Genomic DNA, 6,000 nt, shown 5'->3' on the forward strand with positions numbered 1-6,000 from the left:
AAATCTCGTCTAATCTATCTAATCTTAAAGATTCTTAATAATTTTCGAATTTAATTTAATTCCTTCAATTAAATTTCCGAAATTTTCCTCATCTTCCGTTTTAATATCTGATGAACGCGCGAGGATGCACTCCACGTTAATTTCGAGACTGTTTTTCAAAGCGTCCGAAATCCCGTGGACATTGTAAATTAACGATGCAATTATCGTGTGTATGTACGAAGTTCATAGTAAACCGGTTTGCATTAGGCAGGGAAAATACTGTTGATTAATATCGACTCGTAAATTACAGATAGTGGTGCTATAACGGAGGGCCATTCGAGTGTATCGGTTACCACAAATCGAGTGTAAATCGAGGGAGGGAATTATTTAACATACAAATCGCCCGATTAACCGCTACGTACTACGGGCTAAAAATGTTCTTGCTTTTCGTCGAACGTGACCACGGATCATTGATCGTTCAATGGGACACACGTTTCTCCCATTGAAAACGCCACAATCGTCTCGTACCTGTCTTTGTGGAACGTCGGAGAGGAGGTCCATTGGTCGACTGTTAATCGAGTGGCTAGAGCTGTTGGTTGAAAAACGAACAAGCACGAACCGAGAAAAAATCACTGTGTCTCGTGTGAAAGGGCGACGAAGAGGAGGCGGGGTAAATGGAAGGAAGAGCACGGATATTTTTCCGACACCTGGTAGCGTGTTCGCTTATACGAGACCGGGATTTCATCGAATCGGAAAATTGCCGTAAAATTACCGCAAAAAGTGATATTTTATTCCTTTCAGATTTACTAACCGCGTTGGATGAATTCTCGGGGATATTTATGGGATTTCATGGACTCGTGTCACCCTTATTTCAAGGGAGGGACGGGGAGGAAGATACGAGGGAAGCTTTTATGCAGTAACGTATGTAACGTGCCTCTCGTGCGCGCGCACCTGGCTGGATTTCAGGGTGATACGGTGTCAAAAACGATAACAATTATTTCCATATGTACCTATAGGTTTTACTCCAACGGATCCGTTTCGACGCGAGGTTTCGACTCTACGCGTGCTTTTCGATTTCTGTTGAATGTCCGATATTGTCCAGATAGTTTGGCCTCGAATTCATCGTATTTGACAAAGGCTATTATTGCGAGAACAATACAGCCACATCTGAAGCGACGCCGAAACGCGAACGTGGACGTAAAAAGCATGTACACGCTTCTCAGCAGTTCACGTGAACATGGATCCATTGCATTGATTCCCTCTATCGAACATCGTCACCAGCGACATTTCTCCTCGGCGAGAGATCGATTTTTGGCGAGCAGGTAGAAAAATCTAGATTCGCAAAGAGAGAGAGAGAGAGAGAGAGAGAGAGAGAGAGAGAGAGAGAGACAGAGACAGAGAGAGACATTGATGTCTATGGCATATATTTTTTTGTTTGACTTTAGTCGAGGTAACGAAGTAAAAGCTCGAAGAAGATTATGAGGGAATTTTCGAGTTAACGAACAAGCGAATGCACCAATGCGTTCGGACGATCAGTCGCGTCCTTTCGGCTAATAAACTTCATTTTATTGGTTCTTTACCGATACGATCGACGAGTGTTCTTCAAGCTCGAACTAATTACGAGCAGAGTGTTCCGGCCGCTCAAATGTTTTCAATTTAATGGTAGCAATTTCATTTATTGGCAGCATAATTCGGTTTGCACGGGCATTGCTGGCATTGGCCGGTAATTTCACGTTTTCGAGGCACGTTCGCGATTCTAAAAACGCGCGCCACTCCTGCGGCTTTGTTGCGTTTCCGCTTACGTTGAGCGTCGAGCCTCATGCACGCCACCATAATGGGATTAATCACGGGATTGACGCAGGCCGACAATGCGCCAGTTAGCACGACGACGTGGCCTTCATCAGCCGGTGTCTTCAGGAATTATTATCCTGGCACGCGCTTATTATGCGGCACGTGATCGGAAACGTGCTCCCGTGGCACGCATCGAAACGAAGTTACATCGCAATCTATCGTTTATTGTGCGCCATAGTCGAATAAAGTTTTCCTGGATCACTCGGAAACGGTTTAACCCTGAGAGTTTACATCACTGTTGCGCATCTAATGCCTTGGAGACATTTTGCGAGTCATTCTTTTTTTTTCTTTTTTTTTTTTTGCAATAGAAATCTAGGGAGTATTTGTTGTAGAAATTTTAGGTAGCTTATAGAAAGCTTAGCAGCATTTGCGAACGAATACAAAGATACAAAAAGAGTTGGCGTCGTAAAACAGAAAAATATTACGGTAAATCATGCAGAGATTTTCGCGGAATACGATATAGTAGAATAAAAATTATAATAGTCACGACGACATATATTTATAAGTAGGTTGTATAATATTAGACACGGTTTGTGACGAGCAGGGATAACGAGGGTAGATTTTCGATCACCCTTTCCCAAAGCACCCTGATGAATTTATAAAATGATCCAGGGCTAAGAGCGCGGAGGGAAATTACGAGCAGAAAGAATAACCCCTCGTATCGCTTTGTCATCGAAAGTTCATTTTTCGCGATTGTTGCCAAAGGGTAAAAGAATACGGACGAATACTTTTGTGGAAGGATCCGACGATACGTCGAATAAAATACAACCAGCCCCTATTTTCTTTTTTGTCAAACGCTGCTCCATATCTCTCGACCTTCGGCACCGTTTCGCTTTGATCGGATTCATTTGTGAATTATCTCGGGCAAAGGTTTTTTTTTCATGCAATCGGATTGTCACTCACTGAAATGGATTTTTTAACTCTATCCTGGAACGGCGCGAGGTTGTTTCGCAAAATTTTAATAGCTCGATAGAAGCTGCTGACAAAAAAAGCTCGAGCGCATCGAGCAGACATGTGTGTTGGCCTTCGGTGAAAATCGCGTCGACATTTTCATTCGTTATTTACCGAGGCGCAAATACTCGTGGCTCCACGGCGAAATAACCAGCTCCGATAAAAGTTTTGAATTTCTAGTTTCTAGTCAATGTCGTTGTCTTTAGACATTACAAATTTCCTTCTCCCTTTATGTAATCCGTGCAGAACTTCGTTCGTGCGGATTGCCGCGCTCAACTTGGCGACGGGACGTCTCCTCGTCGTAATTCAAGCTTCATTCTTCGCCGTCGAGAATGAAATAATCGCTGTTCCTTTTGCCAACTTTGCTGCTACTATAACATGTAGCATAGTCGATGTTATATAAATCTCCGGGATTTCGCGATATTCGCGATATTCTCCAACGTCGTGAAACATCGAATACGTGTCGTATCTGGCAGCGGGAAGATTACATTTTAAGAAAGAGTATTTTTTACGGATAAATAGCGATGCGAGGCACGAATAACTCGGACATGGCCGTAATTTATACGGACGTATGGCTATAGAGATCCACTGGCAGAAAGATCCTCTTATATAAATCGTTGGCTCTCGCAGTTGCAAGTATTGCCATTGCTTGGAGAGGAAAATGCGCTTAGCCAACCTTTATCCAGAGAACCAAGAGGATACAGAATCTCTTAACGTTTGACCGGAACCCCGGTCATTACGTTTCATGATACTCTCACGTCCGTTGAGGAACGACGAAGCAAACAAGAAGATCGTGGCCGATTCACGGTGCTCAGTAAACCGTGAGGTATCCATGTGCCGTTCAACGAAATCCGGAGCTGACCGTGTTATTCGTGAAAGCTCCTCGGCGCGTGTCAAAACACAAGTACCAAGGCGGAAACAACAGTAAGAACGTTGACTAGGTAGAGGAGATGAGGACGGATACTCAAAGCAGAAGAGGCAACGGTGAATGAAAACGAGGAGGGAAAGAGAAGAAAAGAGCGCGTAACCTAGTGAAATTATCGAATAATCCACGCTAGGATGATCATCGTGATTCAGAGACGCTCGTTGTTACCGACAATGGCGGTCGAAACAATAGTGCCGCCGACAAAAAGGTCATCGATGCACGGTCATGATGGATTTAGCTTAAATCCATTGGTCTTCGCGTTATAACGCTCCATTCTCGCGCTAATCTGCGAGATTTATCGGAACAATTTAGATTTATCGAACCAATCGCTCAGACATCTTTTTTACTCCACACGCTGATGATGTCGTTGATTTCGTGTTGCGAGTGTCCTCGATCTTCTGGGGAAAAAGTCCGCCAGTTCAAAGAAAGAAAGAAAGTTCCACGGCAAAAAGACATGAAGAATGATTCACATTGCTCGCCCGGAGAGTCCGCGAGAATTAAGTTACTCTTCCTTTTCTTTGGAACGAGTTGCCTCTCTAGCCAGCTGTAGAACTAAGCTTATCGAGTTGCCGATTGTCGAGTTCGACAAAAGTTTCGAGATTGCTATGTACTTCCTTAAGCATATGCTACATATTTGAATTCTTCGTATGTACTCTCTAGGATAGGCGAATGCCAAACGGGACAAAACTTCTTCCCTCCCAAGAATAACGAGATTGACGACGAACTTCTTACAACGTGACGCTTGATTAAATATCGAGCGCGATCTACGTTTTATTTCTCCAAAGTACATGTACAATCTACAAAGTATCGACGATTAGATCCACGAGAAATTTAGCGAATTGTCTGTTAAACGATCGATCGTTTCAAGTATCTCGAAAGGGTTTCGAATGTCTCCGCGGCTAATGAAAAGAAAAGAAAGCAGAAATTGTAGCGAGCGATGTCTCATAGAGATATAATTCCACCAGTGGCCAACAATGAATGAGGGTAAAAGACGAATGAAAGGATTTTCGCCAAAACTTCGCTTCCTGAACTATAGTCGAATTATTTGGTCTGGATGGCAGCAAAAGCGGAGATTCGAAATCGTATTTGCCATTCCCATGATTATTTAGCTGTGCCCGGCACCGTTTCATTCTTCGTTCTCTCCTCCTTTCCTTTCCTTTTCTTTTTTTTTTTTTTTCCTCTTCATCAGACCCTTTTACAGATGACCAATAGCGTGGGTTGAGTCGAGGTTGAATAGGATGCTCCTTTGGGATCGTGCATTCTTCCCTAAGAATGCACTTTTCTGCCGGGTGAAATGAGCCGAGCTAATTTCGGATCCTTGCCCCGAGATCGAAAACGCAGTACGGTGGAACGAAACAGCTCCGAGGAATAATGCTTGGAAAAAAAGGAGTAAGTTTACCGAACGACGACGTGGTCCTCGCAATTCCCTCTTTCATCGGCTGCTGGAGGAATCGGGGAAACCCCGATTGATTCACAGACCTCCGTCGAATCAGCTGGAATCGAAACCGTGTACCTTCTTCGCTTCGTGTGTATCTGCCTCGCCGTGAAGCTTCGTCGAGCACGATCGAGATCCCTCACCGTGATTCGTGAAACCGTACAACCGTCATTGTCTACCTGTTGTCGTTGCGTCACGCTTTATCGCGTTCATCTCGAAGGAAGAGTTTTTGAGTTCGATCGGTACGATCGATCCACCAGGGATTATTCTCGTCGTGTTTGTTTGTCGGTCGAAACGTGGACAAATCAGGATAGCGCACGTGACATCCAAGCAGAGGCTTGGGTTTCATCTCTCCGTTCCGTTTCGTTTCGATCAATTTAAATTCGCTCGTATTGATCGGGAGTACGCCAAGATCGTATCTCGTCGATCATGAATTTCATTACTCGGTTAGAGATAGTTTAGGAAGTTGAAATCAAATCAGTCTCGGATATCGATAGTGGAATGTCCTGGCATCATTTCAATTAACGTTGCATTTGATCACTAACGGACGGAAGGGAAGCAGCTAACATTTTGTCAAAAAGACTATTTTTCTTAATAAGTAAGGACGGTTTTTTTGTTGATAGATATAGAACGAATTTAATTTATTGATAAATAGATAGATAGAAATATAAATCCCGATGAAGTTGTTGGATGATTCGATGAGTCGCGACTGGTGTATTAACGTAGTTTTAAATTTCAGTAGTTTCTTCGTTCTTATAATTTTCTAGTAGGTGGTTTTATAATATCTCTTCGCAGCTGTATTCAAACTTGGTTTACGAGAAGAAAGGATTAATAAATGGGAGTTTCATTAATAACGTCC

The sequence above is a fragment of the Frieseomelitta varia genome, unplaced genomic scaffold (genome assembly GCF_011392965.1).
Source record: "Frieseomelitta varia isolate USP_RPSP 00005682 unplaced genomic scaffold, Fvar_1.2 scaffold_886, whole genome shotgun sequence".
In the NCBI taxonomy this organism is placed as follows: domain Eukaryota; kingdom Metazoa; phylum Arthropoda; class Insecta; order Hymenoptera; family Apidae; genus Frieseomelitta; species Frieseomelitta varia.